General features: G+C 42.1%; 8 non-coding genes across 8 annotated transcripts; all 8 read left to right on the top strand.

Annotated features, from left to right (window-relative positions):
* Positions 1–2,162: 2,162 nt before the first annotated feature.
* LOC126120124 (small nucleolar RNA U3) lies at positions 2,163–2,369 on the top strand. The gene has a single exon (XR_007526049.1). It is a non-coding gene; the product is annotated as a small nucleolar RNA U3 (small nucleolar RNA).
* A 947-nt stretch (positions 2,370–3,316) lies between these two features.
* Positions 3,317–3,435, top strand: LOC126120069 (U5 spliceosomal RNA). The gene has a single exon (XR_007525999.1). It is a non-coding gene; the product is annotated as a U5 spliceosomal RNA (small nuclear RNA).
* A 2,432-nt stretch (positions 3,436–5,867) lies between these two features.
* On the top strand, positions 5,868–6,074 carry LOC126120123 (small nucleolar RNA U3). The gene has a single exon (XR_007526048.1). It is a non-coding gene; the product is annotated as a small nucleolar RNA U3 (small nucleolar RNA).
* A 947-nt stretch (positions 6,075–7,021) lies between these two features.
* On the top strand, positions 7,022–7,140 carry LOC126120068 (U5 spliceosomal RNA). Its single transcript, XR_007525998.1, has one exon. It is a non-coding gene; the product is annotated as a U5 spliceosomal RNA (small nuclear RNA).
* Positions 7,141–9,575: 2,435 nt separating this feature from the next.
* Positions 9,576–9,782, top strand: LOC126120122 (small nucleolar RNA U3). Its single transcript, XR_007526047.1, has one exon. It is a non-coding gene; the product is annotated as a small nucleolar RNA U3 (small nucleolar RNA).
* Positions 9,783–10,729: 947 nt separating this feature from the next.
* On the top strand, positions 10,730–10,848 carry LOC126120067 (U5 spliceosomal RNA). Its single transcript, XR_007525997.1, has one exon. It is a non-coding gene; the product is annotated as a U5 spliceosomal RNA (small nuclear RNA).
* Positions 10,849–13,283: 2,435 nt separating this feature from the next.
* Positions 13,284–13,490, top strand: LOC126120119 (small nucleolar RNA U3). Its single transcript, XR_007526045.1, has one exon. It is a non-coding gene; the product is annotated as a small nucleolar RNA U3 (small nucleolar RNA).
* A 947-nt stretch (positions 13,491–14,437) lies between these two features.
* On the top strand, positions 14,438–14,556 carry LOC126120065 (U5 spliceosomal RNA). The gene has a single exon (XR_007525996.1). It is a non-coding gene; the product is annotated as a U5 spliceosomal RNA (small nuclear RNA).
* The last annotated feature ends 2,287 nt before the right edge of the window (positions 14,557–16,843 follow it).

Here is a 16,843-nt window from a genome sequence, read left to right as displayed (position 1 = left end):
TTGAGGGTGTTTACTTGCACTGCAGTTGCACAACAGCATATAAGCCGATATTTGGAAGTGAATGATGAATTGAGAGGCTTTGTAATAAATACTAGTATGTGATTAGTAGATTGTGTTTTGAAACCCAAAATTATTTTTACCGCACAAGTTTGTGATTTGTAGGTATGATGTGAGTGAGATTTGGGCTGTAGATGGTGGTTAGTTGGGCAGGATGAGCATTTCAATTGTTTTCAATAGAGTGGATATTAGTGGCACTGGCTTGTTGCCATAATGTGGCATTGGTTCTTTGTTCATAACAGTGTACTCAGTTTTGTAGAAGATTTAGGTGAGAAAGAGACAGTTGTTGAATATGACATAGATAGCTAGAGATGAATTGAGTAGCAATTTCCTGGTAGTTGTAGTTTGGGTATGATGTGTCTCAGTGAGAGATAAATCTTGAAATGGAAGGGTTGTTCCTAGCTACAGTCTTGGAAACTATGTATCTGCTGTTGACTCCAATGTTTTCAAGATTACTTGTGTACAAAATTGGCCAGACTTTGCAGTATCTTCTTCAGTAAATCAGTGGAAGGTGGTGCAGATAATGGTATAAATGTTCAGTGCCTCCTGTGAGTTGTTGATGCTGCTTGTCTTTTAAGTAAAATTGATAGGGGCTCTTGATTGACCCAGCCATAGACAGAGCTGGTGCATACTTGGCTTGAGAAGACTTTGGCCAGTAAATGATGAAATACCAACACATTGCTCACAACAAAGCTCCTTTCCCTGCATTCTAGTTTCCCTCGGGTATAGAGTGACATGATATTGGCAGATAATCACTTTGATCAGGCTGTTTGTTTTTTTTTTAATGCTCTTTTACCAGAATCCATTCATAGTGATAACTGTGTTCTCTGGTGGAACACGATGAGAACATTGTGTGAAGTGCACAGAAGTAGCTATTTGAGTGTGTGTGAAAATGTGAGGTAACCACTGTTACTCCTAAATTTCTGTGGAATTAAGTTTTCTGTGTGTGTCTGAAAATCCAAGTGGTTCAAGTTGGTAGTTTATTTGTTGCAAGCGAAAAAAGCTTTTTAGTAAACTGAGGCACTAGCATTAGTTTCCTGTTCACTGTGACAAGGAAGCTAGTATAAAAAGTAGTTTGTGGTTTTGTTTGCAAAGAAGTGCTCATGGGATGTAAGCACTGCTTGAGATTATTCTGAGATGATTTTTTGAGGGGAGGGGGGGGGGGAGATTGCTAAACATCTAGCATTTTAGTAAGGAGCTTGTCGGAGTAGTCGTAAAATTGTTATTTCATGAGAAATTTCTTTATTCATAGCACATGGCCATCATAGTTGAAGCATAAAGATTGGCATGGTATGCGTAGGTCTGTAAAATGTCCTGACAGTGATGTTCACAGAGACTTGTTGTATACTTTGATTCTTCATCTGTTTAACAGTAGACATAAGAAATGTATTAGTGGAGCAAGTAGCTGTGAAATTACTGGCGTATGATTGATAGTATGGACGTGGCGCTGAGTGTAAGTGTTTGTTTAGCTGTGGGTGTTTTCATAATTGCCATGTGAGGAAAAGCAATACTCGTGATAGGCGAAAAGAGATACAGAGAGAAACACATTTATTGCGAGTATTATATATCAGCAGCTCTTGGGCGGGTATCAAGCTAGACGCAAAGTGAAACGAAAGAGGAAGTATGCATGAAAGTGGCGATATATCGACAAGAGTTTGCACTGTTAGGGTGAGGTGAATAAACTAGTGCGGTGCGAAAATTTTCGAAGAGAGAGGCGGCTTTAAAGAAAGCACAAGAGTCGTATGAACGCCGTCTTGTGTGTTTGTCTTTCAGTGGCTATTTGGCATGTCTGCTTGCGCCATAGGATGCTACTGTATGTGCCCCAGGCCCCCATCTAGCGGCCGGAGGTGCAAGCGGTGTTTACATACAGTCTCGCGTGAGGCAATGGTCTCTCATTTCGGAAGACAAGAAGCACTGGTAGCGCACAAAATAGCTGAGTGAGATCATGGCGGCCAAGTAAGAGTAGAAGTAGGTTCTTTGCAGAATGTCCGAGCTTAAGAAATTCTTCGATAAGTAAATCGCGAAATGTGAAGAGTGTGTCGTATTCTCGTAGGGCGTGTTGACGGTCTCGTGGCATAAGTAGCGAGCGGTGATAGCTTGCTAGCAAGATCATACTTCACAGGATCATTTCTGTAGTATGTCTTCAACTCTCTCTAGTTCAAAGCTGGAGTAGACGTAACCACGATGATGAGTGGTAGCACTGTCCCTGAGCGTGAGGCTTGCGATCGAGATTCATCGCATCTTGGTTGTAATCGATGATCGTTCACCACATTCTGAGGGATGTGGGAAGGGAATAGCGCTTTCCGAGTGGTGGTTTTATTATATAGAATAGAAGCAAGCATAAGTCATACTTTTGGTATCGGGACCCGCGTCGTTGCAGCAATGTCGCTACAGGTTGTGGAAGGACTTTGATTGCGACATGTCATGAAAGCCTTGTGGGAGTTTCTCGAGTGGCACGGGGACGAGCCATTTGATTTGGCCTGCTCCAAGTGCTAGGCTTGGATGACAACGACGTACTTTTGAGTTACAAGAATGAGTGAGCAACACAAGAAGAGTGCAATTGATGACCATAAACGGCTGACACACAACACAGTCTTGATAATCAGCACTAATGCATGATGTACGGAACATTTAGGAGGAGCGCGTTTGGCTAGCAAACATGAATTGAGTGATTTGCAAGGCACTGTTATCTGCAAGAAGGAATGCATGGAATTCGCAAATGAATAAGACTGGTTCAAATACTATCGACAGAAATTTTATTTCTGTTGTCAACTAGTATTAATTAGTTGTGTGGGAGCAGGGGGATATTTCCCTTGCACCATACATCTACATACAGGTTGCGTCTGATGTGGCCTAGTTTTGCGTTCAAAGAACTATCTAGTTGCCTGTTTTTTCAGTGAACGAGTGTGGTGGGGAGGAGAGAGATTAGTGTTAGATGCAGAGCAGTGCGGGCAGTTAGTTGTGTGTCTGACGGTGGGTCGCCGAGAGGAATTAGGCGTGCTGCCATCTGTCGGCAGGTGAGGTAATGAAGCAGCTTGAATGGTGACAGAAATGATGAAAATAGTTATCTAAAGAGTAATATCGACGACATTTGGCAGACACGTATTTCAGCGCTGACAGTTAGTTTGGGGTGTGTGCTTGCATGGCACTGGAAGTCTGTTGACGGTAGAGAAGTAGACAAGACGGAAAGAATTTTCCGCGTTCTCGCGGAGAAGCAATAGAGAAGCAGCCATAAGTATTGAAGTGAGGGCTTTGATCGGCACTCTGGTTTCCCTTCAAAACGAATAAATCTTTCGCCTTTTACTAAAGATTTCCGTGGAGGGGAACATTAAATGAGTCTATAAGGTATTTTTCGTAGTGCTCGGCTATTGCTGAGCCATAATCACAAGTAAAACGTAATGTAATTAGCAAGAGGTAGGTTGTGTTGTGAGAATGAAGGGCGTGGAGTAGCGGATCACGTTGGATCAGGTAGATGCTTTTTTAATTTGAAAATGCAATTGGCCGTTTCGTAGTATAATGAAACAAGTACATTTGCCCTGAAATGGCTTGCAGTGTGTTAGGCGATTGTGTAAAGAGAGAGAGAGAGAGAGCGCTATTTATTGTCCTGGAAACTCTTGGTGAACCCTTTCCGCATCTCAGTTCTAGATGATTTGAGGGTGTTTACTTGCACTGCAGTTGCACAACAGCATATAAGCCGATATTTGGAAGTGAATGATGAATTGAGAGGCTTTGTAATAAATACTAGTATGTGATTAGTAGATTGTGTTTTGAAACCCAAAATTATTTTTACCGCACAAGTTTGTGATTTGTAGGTATGATGTGAGTGAGATTTGGGCTGTAGATGGTGGTTAGTTGGGCAGGATGAGCATTTCAATTGTTTTCAATAGAGTGGATATTAGTGGCAGTGGCTTGTTGCCATAATGTGGCATTGGTTCTTTGTTCATAACAGTGTACTCAGTTTTGTAGAAGATTTAGGTGAGAAAGAGACAGTTGTTGAATATGACATAGATAGCTAGAGATGAATTGAGTAGCAATTTCCTGGTAGTTGTAGTTTGGGTATGATGTGTCTCAGTGAGAGATAAATCTTGAAATGGAAGGGTTGTTCCTAGCTACAGTCTTGGAAACTATGTATCTGCTGTTGACTCCAATGTTTTCAAGATTACTTGTGTACAAAATTGGCCAGACTTTGCAGTTTCTTCTTCAGTAAATCAGTGGAAGGTGGTGCAGATAATGGTATAAATGTTCAGTGCCTCCTGTGAGTTGTTGATGCTGCTTGTCTTTTAAGTAAAATTGATAGGGGCTCTTGATTGACCCAGCCATAGACAGAGCTGGTGCATACTTGGCTTGAGAAGACTTTGGCCAGTAAATGATGAAATACCAACACATTGCTCACAACAAAGCTCCTTTCCCTGCATTCTAGTTTCCCTCGGGTATAGAGTGACATGATATTGGCAGATAATCACTTTGATCAGGCTGTTTGTTTTTTTTTAATGCTCTTTTACCAGAATCCATTCATAGTGATAACTGTGTTCTCTGGTGGAACACGATGAGAACATTGTGTGAAGTGCACAGAAGTAGCTATTTGAGTGTGTGTGAAAATGTGAGGTAACCACTGTTACTCCTAAATTTCTGTGGAATTAAGTTTTCTGTGTGTGTCTGAAAATCCAAGTGGTTCAAGTTGGTAGTTTATTTGTTGCAAGCGAAAAAAGCTTTTTAGTAAACTGAGGCACTAGCATTAGTTTCCTGTTCACTGTGACAAGGAAGCTAGTATAAAAAGTAGTTTGTGGTTTTGTTTGCAAAGAAGTGCTCATGGGATGTAAGCACTGCTTGAGATTATTCTGAGATGATTTTTTGAGGGGAGGGGGGGGGGAGATTGCTAAACATCTAGCATTTTAGTAAGGAGCTTGTCGGAGTAGTCGTAAAATTGTTATTTTATGAGAAATTTCTTTATTCATAGCACATGGCCATCATAGTTGAAGCATAAAGATTGGCATGGTATGCGTAGGTCTGTAAAATGTCCTGACAGTGATGTTCACAGAGACTTGTTGTATACTTTGATTCTTCATCTGTTTAACAGTAGACATAAGAAATGTATTAGTGGAGCAAGTAGCTGTGAAATTACTGGCGTATGATTGATAGTATGGACGTGGCGCTGAGTGTAAGTGTTTGTTTAGCTGTGGGTGTTTTCATAATTGCCATGTGAGGAAAAGCAATACTCGTGATAGGCGAAAAGAGATACAGAGAGAAACACATTTATTGCGAGTATTATATATCAGCAGCTCTTGGGCGGGTATCAAGCTAGACGCAAAGTGAAACGAAAGAGGAAGTATGCATGAAAGTGGCGATATATCGACAAGAGTTTGCACTGTTAGGGTGAGGTGAATAAACTAGTGCGGTGCGAAAATTTTCGAAGAGAGAGGCGGCTTTAAAGAAAGCACAAGAGTCGTATGAACGCCGTCTTGTGTGTTTGTCTTTCAGTGGCTATTTGGCATGTCTGCTTGCGCCATAGGATGCTACTGTATGTGCCCCAGGCCCCCATCTAGCGGCCGGAGGTGCAAGCGGTGTTTACATACAGTCTCGCGTGAGGCAATGGTCTCTCATTTCGGAAGACAAGAAGCACTGGTAGCGCACAAAATAGCTGAGTGAGATCATGGCGGCCAAGTAAGAGTAGAAGTAGGTTCTTTGCAGAATGTCCGAGCTTAAGAAATTCTTCGATAAGTAAATCGCGAAATGTGAAGAGTGTGTCGTATTCTCGTAGGGCGTGTTGACGGTCTCGTGGCATAAGTAGCGAGCGGTGATAGCTTGCTAGCAAGATCATACTTCACAGGATCATTTCTGTAGTATGTCTTCAACTCTCTCTAGTTCAAAGCTGGAGTAGACGTAACCACGATGATGAGTGGTAGCACTGTCCCTGAGCGTGAGGCTTGCGATCGAGATTCATCGCATCTTGGTTGTAATCGATGATCGTTCACCACATTCTGAGGGATGTGGGAAGGGAATAGCGCTTTCCGAGTGGTGGTTTTATTATATAGAATAGAAGCAAGCATAAGTCATACTTTTGGTATCGGGACCCGCGTCGTTGCAGCAATGTCGCTACAGGTTGTGGAAGGACTTTGATTGCGACATGTCATGAAAGCCTTGTGGGAGTTTCTCGAGTGGCACGGGGACGAGCCATTTGATTTGGCCTGCTCCAAGTGCTAGGCTTGGATGACAACGACGTACTTTTGAGTTACAAGAATGAGTGAGCAACACAAGAAGAGTGCAATTGATGACCATAAACGGCTGACACACAACACAGTCTTGATAATCAGCACTAATGCATGATGTACGGAACATTTAGGAGGAGCGCGTTTGGCTAGCAAACATGAATTGAGTGATTTGCAAGGCACTGTTATCTGCAAGAAGGAATGCATGGAATTCGCAAATGAATAAGACTGGTTCAAATACTATCGACAGAAATTTTATTTCTGTTGTCAACTAGTATTAATTAGTTGTGTGGGAGCAGGGGGATATTTCCCTTGCACCATACATCTACATACAGGTTGCGTCTGATGTGGCCTAGTTTTGCGTTCAAAGAACTATCTAGTTGCCTGTTTTTTCAGTGAACGAGTGTGGTGGGGAGGAGAGAGATTAGTGTTAGATGCAGAGCAGTGCGGGCAGTTAGTTGTGTGTCTGACGGTGGGTCGCCGAGAGGAATTAGGCGTGCTGCCATCTGTCGGCAGGTGAGGTAATGAAGCAGCTTGAATGGTGACAGAAATGATGAAAATAGTTATCTAAAGAGTAATATCGACGACATTTGGCAGACACGTATTTCAGCGCTGACAGTTAGTTTGGGGTGTGTGCTTGCATGGCACTGGAAGTCTGTTGACGGTAGAGAAGTAGACAAGACGGAAAGAATTTTCCGCGTTCTCGCGGAGAAGCAATAGAGAAGCAGCCATAAGTATTGAAGTGAGGGCTTTGATCGGCACTCTGGTTTCCCTTCAAAACGAATAAATCTTTCGCCTTTTACTAAAGATTTCCGTGGAGGGGAACATTAAATGAGTCTATAAGGTATTTTTCGTAGTGCTCGGCTATTGCTGAGCCATAATCACAAGTAAAACGTAATGTAATTAGCAAGAGGTAGGTTGTGTTGTGAGAATGAAGGGCGTGGAGTAGCGGATCACGTTGGATCAGATAGATGCTTTTTTAATTTGAAAATGCAATTGGCCGTTTCGTAGTATAATGAAACAAGTACATTTGCCCTGAAATGGCTTGCAGTGTGTTAGGCGATTGTGTAAAGAGAGAGAGAGAGAGCGCTATTTATTGTCCTGGAAACTCTTGGTGAACCCTTTCCGCATCTCAGTTCTAGATGGTTTGAGGGTGTTTACTTGCACTGCAGTTGCACAACAGCATATAAGCCGATATTTGGAAGTGAATGATGAATTGAGAGGCTTTGTAATAAATACTAGTATGTGATTAGTAGATTGTGTTTTGAAACCCAAAATTATTTTTACCGCACAAGTTTGTGATTTGTAGGTATGATGTGAGTGAGATTTGGGCTGTAGATGGTGGTTAGTTGGGCAGGATGAGCATTTCAATTGTTTTCAATAGAGTGGATATTAGTGGCACTGGCTTGTTGCCATAATGTGGCATTGGTTCTTTGTTCATAACAGTGTACTCAGTTTTGTAGAAGATTTAGGTGAGAAAGAGACAGTTGTTGAATATGACATAGATAGCTAGAGATGAATTGAGTAGCAATTTCCTGGTAGTTGTAGTTTGGGTATGATGTGTCTCAGTGAGAGATAAATCTTGAAATGGAAGGGTTGTTCCTAGCTACAGTCTTGGAAACTATGTATCTGCTGTTGACTCCAATGTTTTCAAGATTACTTGTGTACAAAATTGGCCAGACTTTGCAGTTTCTTCTTCAGTAAATCAGTGGAAGGTGGTGCAGATAATGGTATAAATGTTCAGTGCCTCCTGTGAGTTGTTGATGCTGCTTGTCTTTTAAGTAAAATTGATAGGGGCTCTTGATTGACCCAGCCATAGACAGAGCTGGTGCATACTTGGCTTGAGAAGACTTTGGCCAGTAAATGATGAAATACCAACACATTGCTCACAACAAAGCTCCTTTCCCTGCATTCTAGTTTCCCTCGGGTATAGAGTGACATGATATTGGCAGATAATCACTTTGATCAGGCTGTTTGTTTTTTTTTTTAATGCTCTTTTACCAGAATCCATTCATAGTGATAACTGTGTTCTCTGGTGGAACACGATGAGAACATTGTGTGAAGTGCACAGAAGTAGCTATTTGAGTGTGTGTGAAAATGTGAGGTAACCACTGTTACTCCTAAATTTCTGTGGAATTAAGTTTTCTGTGTGTGTCTGAAAATCCAAGTGGTTCAAGTTGGTAGTTTATTTGTTGCAAGCGAAAAAAGCTTTTTAGTAAACTGAGGCACTAGCATTAGTTTCCTGTTCACTGTGACAAGGAAGCTAGTATAAAAAGTAGTTTGTGGTTTTGTTTGCAAAGAAGTGCTCATGGGATGTAAGCACTGCTTGAGATTATTCTGAGATGATTTTTTGAGGGGAGGGGGGGGGGGGGAGATTGCTAAACATCTAGCATTTTAGTAAGGAGCTTGTCGGAGTAGTCGTAAAATTGTTATTTCATGAGAAATTTCTTTATTCATAGCACATGGCCATCATAGTTGAAGCATAAAGATTGGCATGGTATGCGTAGGTCTGTAAAATGTCCTGACAGTGATGTTCACAGAGACTTGTTGTATACTTTGATTCTTCATCTGTTTAACAGTAGACATAAGAAATGTATTAGTGGAGCAAGTAGCTGTGAAATTACTGGCGTATGATTGATAGTATGGACGTGGCGCTGAGTGTAAGTGTTTGTTTAGCTGTGGGTGTTTTCATAATTGCCATGTGAGGAAAAGCAATACTCGTGATAGGCGAAAAGAGATACAGAGAGAAACACATTTATTGCGAGTATTATATATCAGCAGCTCTTGGGCGGGTATCAAGCTAGACGCAAAGTGAAACGAAAGAGGAAGTATGCATGAAAGTGGCGATATATCGACAAGAGTTTGCACTGTTAGGGTGAGGTGAATAAACTAGTGCGGTGCGAAAATTTTCGAAGAGAGAGGCGGCTTTAAAGAAAGCACAAGAGTCGTATGAACGCCGTCTTGTGTGTTTGTCTTTCAGTGGCTATTTGGCATGTCTGCTTGCGCCATAGGATGCTACTGTATGTGCCCCAGGCCCCCATCTAGCGGCCGGAGGTGCAAGCGGTGTTTACATACAGTCTCGCGTGAGGCAATGGTCTCTCATTTCGGAAGACAAGAAGCACTGGTAGCGCACAAAATAGCTGAGTGAGATCATGGCGGCCAAGTAAGAGTAGAAGTAGGTTCTTTGCAGAATGTCCGAGCTTAAGAAATTCTTCGATAAGTAAATCGCGAAATGTGAAGAGTGTGTCGTATTCTCGTAGGGCGTGTTGACGGTCTCGTGGCATAAGTAGCGAGCGGTGATAGCTTGCTAGCAAGATCATACTTCACAGGATCATTTCTGTAGTATGTCTTCAACTCTCTCTAGTTCAAAGCTGGAGTAGACGTAACCACGATGATGAGTGGTAGCACTGTCCCTGAGCGTGAGGCTTGCGATCGAGATTCATCGCATCTTGGTTGTAATCGATGATCGTTCACCACATTCTGAGGGATGTGGGAAGGGAATAGCGCTTTCCGAGTGGTGGTTTTATTATATAGAATAGAAGCAAGCATAAGTCATACTTTTGGTATCGGGACCCGCGTCGTTGCAGCAATGTCGCTACAGGTTGTGGAAGGACTTTGATTGCGACATGTCATGAAAGCCTTGTGGGAGTTTCTCGAGTGGCACGGGGACGAGCCATTTGATTTGGCCTGCTCCAAGTGCTAGGCTTGGATGACAACGACGTACTTTTGAGTTACAAGAATGAGTGAGCAACACAAGAAGAGTGCAATTGATGACCATAAACGGCTGACACACAACACAGTCTTGATAATCAGCACTAATGCATGATGTACGGAACATTTAGGAGGAGCGCGTTTGGCTAGCAAACATGAATTGAGTGATTTGCAAGGCACTGTTATCTGCAAGAAGGAATGCATGGAATTCGCAAATGAATAAGACTGGTTCAAATACTATCGACAGAAATTTTATTTCTGTTGTCAACTAGTATTAATTAGTTGTGTGGGAGCAGGGGGATATTTCCCTTGCACCATACATCTACATACAGGTTGCGTCTGATGTGGCCTAGTTTTGCGTTCAAAGAACTATCTAGTTGCCTGTTTTTTCAGTGAACGAGTGTGGTGGGGAGGAGAGAGATTAGTGTTAGATGCAGAGCAGTGCGGGCAGTTAGTTGTGTGTCTGACGGTGGGTCGCCGAGAGGAATTAGGCGTGCTGCCATCTGTCGGCAGGTGAGGTAATGAAGCAGCTTGAATGGTGACAGAAATGATGAAAATAGTTATCTAAAGAGTAATATCGACGACATTTGGCAGACACGTATTTCAGCGCTGACAGTTAGTTTGGGGTGTGTGCTTGCATGGCACTGGAAGTCTGTTGACGGTAGAGAAGTAGACAAGACGGAAAGAATTTTCCGCGTTCTCGCGGAGAAGCAATAGAGAAGCAGCCATAAGTATTGAAGTGAGGGCTTTGATCGGCACTCTGGTTTCCCTTCAAAACGAATAAATCTTTCGCCTTTTACTAAAGATTTCCGTGGAGGGGAACATTAAATGAGTCTATAAGGTATTTTTCGTAGTGCTCGGCTATTGCTGAGCCATAATCACAAGTAAAACGTAATGTAATTAGCAAGAGGTAGGTTGTGTTGTGAGAATGAAGGGCGTGGAGTAGCGGATCACGTTGGATCAGGTAGATGCTTTTTTAATTTGAAAATGCAATTGGCCGTTTCGTAGTATAATGAAACAAGTACATTTGCCCTGAAATGGCTTGCAGTGTGTTAGGCGATTGTGTAAAGAGAGAGAGAGAGAGAGCGCTATTTATTGTCCTGGAAACTCTTGGTGAACCCTTTCCGCATCTCAGTTCTAGATGATTTGAGGGTGTTTACTTGCACTGCAGTTGCACAACAGCATATAAGCCGATATTTGGAAGTGAATGATGAATTGAGAGGCTTTGTAATAAATACTAGTATGTGATTAGTAGATTGTGTTTTGAAACCCAAAATTATTTTTACCGCACAAGTTTGTGATTTGTAGGTATGATGTGAGTGAGATTTGGGCTGTAGATGGTGGTTAGTTGGGCAGGATGAGCATTTCAATTGTTTTCAATAGAGTGGATATTAGTGGCACTGGCTTGTTGCCATAATGTGGCATTGGTTCTTTGTTCATAACAGTGTACTCAGTTTTGTAGAAGATTTAGGTGAGAAAGAGACAGTTGTTGAATATGACATAGATAGCTAGAGATGAATTGAGTAGCAATTTCCTGGTAGTTGTAGTTTGGGTATGATGTGTCTCAGTGAGAGATAAATCTTGAAATGGAAGGGTTGTTCCTAGCTACAGTCTTGGAAACTATGTATCTGCTGTTGACTCCAATGTTTTCAAGATTACTTGTGTACAAAATTGGCCAGACTTTGCAGTTTCTTCTTCAGTAAATCAGTGGAAGGTGGTGCAGATAATGGTATAAATGTTCAGTGCCTCCTGTGAGTTGTTGATGCTGCTTGTCTTTTAAGTAAAATTGATAGGGGCTCTTGATTGACCCAGCCATAGACAGAGCTGGTGCATACTTGGCTTGAGAAGACTTTGGCCAGTAAATGATGAAATACCAACACATTGCTCACAACAAAGCTCCTTTCCCTGCATTCTAGTTTCCCTCGGGTATAGAGTGACATGATATTGGCAGATAATCACTTTGATCAGGCTGTTTTTTTTTTTTTTTTTAATGCTCTTTTACCAGAATCCATTCATAGTGATAACTGTGTTCTCTGGTGGAACACGATGAGAACATTGTGTGAAGTGCACAGAAGTAGCTATTTGAGTGTGTGTGAAAATGTGAGGTAACCACTGTTACTCCTAAATTTCTGTGGAATTAAGTTTTCTGTGTGTGTCTGAAAATCCAAGTGGTTCAAGTTGGTAGTTTATTTGTTGCAAGCGAAAAAAGCTTTTTAGTAAACTGAGGCACTAGCATTAGTTTCCTGTTCACTGTGACAAGGAAGCTAGTATAAAAAGTAGTTTGTGGTTTTGTTTGCAAAGAAGTGCTCATGGGATGTAAGCACTGCTTGAGATTATTCTGAGATGATTTTTTGAGGGGGGGGGGGGGGAGATTGCTAAACATCTAGCATTTTAGTAAGGAGCTTGTCGGAGTAGTCGTGAAATTGTTATTTTATGAGAAATTTCTTTATTCATAGCACATGGCCATCATAGTTGAAGCATAAAGATTGGCATGGTATGCGTAGGTCTGTAAAATGTCCTGACAGTGATGTTCACAGAGACTTGTTGTATACTTTGATTCTTCATCTGTTTAACAGTAGACATAAGAAATGTATTAGTGGAGCAAGTAGCTGTGAAATTACTGGCGTATGATTGATAGTATGGACGTGGCGCTGAGTGTAAGTGTTTGTTTAGCTGTGGGTGTTTTCATAATTGCCATGTGAGGAAAAGCAATACTCGTGATAGGCGAAAAGAGATACAGAGAGAAACACATTTATTGCGAGTATTATATATCAGCAGCTCTTGGGCGGGTATCAAGCTAGACGCAAAGTGAAACGAAAGAGGAAGTATGCATGAAAGTGGCGATATATCGACAAGAGTTTGCACTGTTAGGGTGAGGTGAATAAACTAGTGCGGTGCGAAAATTTTCGAAGAGAGAGGCGGCTTTAAAGAAAGCACAAGAGTCGTATGAACGCCGTCTTGTGTGTTTGTCTTTCAGTGGCTATTTGGCATGTCTGCTTGCGCCATAGGATGCTACTGTATGTGCCCCAGGCCCCCATCTAGCGGCCGGAGGTGCAAGCGGTGTTTACATACAGTCTCGCGTGAGGCAATGGTCTCTCATTTCGGAAGACAAGAAGCACTGGTAGCGCACAAAATAGCTGAGTGAGATCATGGCGGCCAAGTAAGAGTAGAAGTAGGTTCTTTGCAGAATGTCCGAGCTTAAGAAATTCTTCGATAAGTAAATCGCGAAATGTGAAGAGTGTGTCGTATTCTCGTAGGGCGTGTTGACGGTCTCTTGGCATAAGTAGCGAGCGGTGATAGCTTGCTAGCAAGATCATACTTCACAGGATCATTTCTGTAGTATGTCTTCAACTCTCTCTAGTTCAAAGCTGGAGTAGACGTAACCACGATGATGAGTGGTAGCACTGTCCCTGAGCGTGAGGCTTGCGATCGAGATTCATCGCATCTTGGTTGTAATCGATGATCGTTCACCACATTCTGAGGGATGTGGGAAGGGAATAGCGCTTTCCGAGTGGTGGTTTTATTATATAGAATAGAAGCAAGCATAAGTCATACTTTTGGTATCGGGACCCGCGTCGTTGCAGCAATGTCGCTACAGGTTGTGGAAGGACTTTGATTGCGACATGTCATGAAAGCCTTGTGGGAGTTTCTCGAGTGGCACGGGGACGAGCCATTTGATTTGGCCTGCTCCAAGTGCAAGGCTTGGATGACAACGACGTACTTTTGAGTTACAAGAATGAGTGAGCAACACAAGAAGAGTGCAATTGATGACCATAAACGGCTGACACACAACACAGTCTTGATAATCAGCACTAATGCATGATGTACGGAACATTTAGGAGGAGCGCGTTTGGCTAGCAAACATGAATTGAGTGATTTGCAAGGCACTGTTATCTGCAAGAAGGAATGCATGGAATTCGCAAATGAATAAGACTGGTTCAAATACTATCGACAGAAATTTTATTTCTGTTGTCAACTAGTATTAATTAGTTGTGTGGGAGCAGGGGGATATTTCCCTTGCACCATACATCTACATACAGGTTGCGTCTGATGTGGCCTAGTTTTGCGTTCAAAGAACTATCTAGTTGCCTGTTTTTTCAGTGAACGAGTGTGGTGGGGAGGAGAGAGATTAGTGTTAGATGCAGAGCAGTGCGGGCAGTTAGTTGTGTGTCTGACGGTGGGTCGCCGAGAGGAATTAGGCGTGCTGCCATCTGTCGGCAGGTGAGGTAATGAAGCAGCTTGAATGGTGACAGAAATGATGAAAATAGTTATCTAAAGAGTAATATCGACGACATTTGGCAGACACGTATTTCAGCGCTGACAGTTAGTTTGGGGTGTGTGCTTGCATGGCACTGGAAGTCTGTTGACGGTAGAGAAGTAGACAAGACGGAAAGAATTTTCCGCGTTCTCGCGGAGAAGCAATAGAGAAGCAGCCATAAGTATTGAAGTGAGGGCTTTGATCGGCACTCTGGTTTCCCTTCAAAACGAATAAATCTTTCGCCTTTTACTAAAGATTTCCGTGGAGGGGAACATTAAATGAGTCTATAAGGTATTTTTCGTAGTGCTCGGCTATTGCTGAGCCATAATCACAAGTAAAACGTAATGTAATTAGCAAGAGGTAGGTTGTGTTGTGAGAATGAAGGGCGTGGAGTAGCGGATCACGTTGGATCAGGTAGATGCTTTTTTAATTTGAAAATGCAATTGGCCGTTTCGTAGTATAATGAAACAAGTACATTTGCCCTGAAATGGCTTGCAGTGTGTTAGGCGATTGTGTAAAGAGAGAGAGAGAGAGAGAGCGCTATTTATTGTCCTGGAAACTCTTGGTGAACCCTTTCCGCATCTCAGTTCTAGATGATTTGAGGGTGTTTACTTGCACTGCAGTTGCACAACAGCATATAAGCCGATATTTGGAAGTGAATGATGAATTGAGAGGCTTTGTAATAAATACTAGTATGTGATTAGTAGATTGTGTTTTGAAACCCAAAATTATTTTTACCGCACAAGTTTGTGATTTGTAGGTATGATGTGAGTGAGATTTGGGCTGTAGATGGTGGTTAGTTGGGCAGGATGAGCATTTCAATTGTTTTCAATAGAGTGGATATTAGTGGCACTGGCTTGTTGCCATAATGTGGCATTGGTTCTTTGTTCATAACAGTGTACTCAGTTTTGTAGAAGATTTAGGTGAGAAAGAGACAGTTGTTGAATATGACATAGATAGCTAGAGATGAATTGAGTAGCAATTTCCTGGTAGTTGTAGTTTGGGTATGATGTGTCTCAGTGAGAGATAAATCTTGAAATGGAAGGGTTGTTCCTAGCTACAGTCTTGGAAACTATGTATCTGCTGTTGACTCCAATGTTTTCAAGATTACTTGTGTACAAAATTGGCCAGACTTTGCAGTTTCTTCTTCAGTAAATCAGTGGAAGGTGGTGCAGATAATGGTATAAATGTTCAGTGCCTCCTGTGAGTTGTTGATGCTGCTTGTCTTTTAAGTAAAATTGATAGGGGCTCTTGATTGACCCAGCCATAGACAGAGCTGGTGCATACTTGGCTTGAGAAGACTTTGGCCAGTAAATGATGAAATACCAACACATTGCTCACAACAAAGCTCCTTTCCCTGCATTCTAGTTTCCCTCGGGTATAGAGTGACATGATATTGGCAGATAATCACTTTGATCAGGCTGTTTGTTTTTTTTTTAATGCTCTTTTACCAGAATCCATTCATAGTGATAACTGTGTTCTCTGGTGGAACACGATGAGAACATTGTGTGAAGTGCACAGAAGTAGCTATTTGAGTGTGTGTGAAAATGTGAGGTAACCACTGTTACTCCTAAATTTCTGTGGAATTAAGTTTTCTGTGTGTGTCTGAAAATCCAAGTGGTTCAAGTTGGTAGTTTATTTGTTGCAAGCGAAAAAAGCTTTTTAGTAAACTGAGGCACTAGCATTAGTTTCCTGTTCACTGTGACAAGGAAGCTAGTATAAAAAGTAGTTTGTGGTTTTGTTTGCAAAGAAGTGCTCATGGGATGTAAGCACTGCTTGAGATTATTCTGAGATGATTTTTTGAGGGGGGGGGGGAGATTGCTAAACATCTAGCATTTTAGTAAGGAGCTTGTCGGAGTAGTCGTGAAATTGTTATTTTATGAGAAATTTCTTTATTCATAGCACATGGCCATCATAGTTGAAGCATAAAGATTGGCATGGTATGCGTAGGTCTGTAAAATGTCCTGACAGTGATGTTCACAGAGACTTGTTGTATACTTTGATTCTTCATCTGTTTAACAGTAGACATAAGAAATGTATTAGTGGAGCAAGTAGCTGTGAAATTACTGGCGTATGATTGATAGTATGGACGTGGCGCTGAGTGTAAGTGTTTGTTTAGCTGTGGGTGTTTTCATAATTGCCATGTGAGGAAAAGCAATACTCGTGATAGGCGAAAAGAGATACAGAGAGAAACACATTTATTGCGAGTATTATATATCAGCAGCTCTTGGGCGGGTATCAAGCTAGACGCAAAGTGAAACGAAAGAGGAAGTATGCATGAAAGTGGCGATATATCGACAAGAGTTTGCACTGTTAGGGTGAGGTGAATAAACTAGTGCGGTGCGAAAATTTTCGAAGAGAGAGGCGGCTTTAAAGAAAGCACAAGAGTCGTATGAACGCCGTCTTGTGTGTTTGTCTTTCAGTGGCTATTTGGCATGTCTGCTTGCGCCATAGGATGCTACTGTATGTGCCCCAGGCCCCCATCTAGCGGCCGGAGGTGCAAGCGGTGTTTACATACAGTCTCGCGTGAGGCAATGGTCTCTCATTTCGGAAGACAAGAAGCACTGGTAGCGCACAAAATAGCTGAGTGAGATCATGGCGGCCAAGTAAG

This window comes from Schistocerca cancellata, unplaced genomic scaffold (genome assembly GCF_023864275.1).
Source record: "Schistocerca cancellata isolate TAMUIC-IGC-003103 unplaced genomic scaffold, iqSchCanc2.1 HiC_scaffold_405, whole genome shotgun sequence".
NCBI classification, from domain to species: Eukaryota; Metazoa; Arthropoda; class Insecta; order Orthoptera; family Acrididae; genus Schistocerca; species Schistocerca cancellata.
The sequence above is the reverse complement of the archived record's forward strand: the minus strand, read 5'-3'. Positions and strand labels throughout refer to the sequence as shown.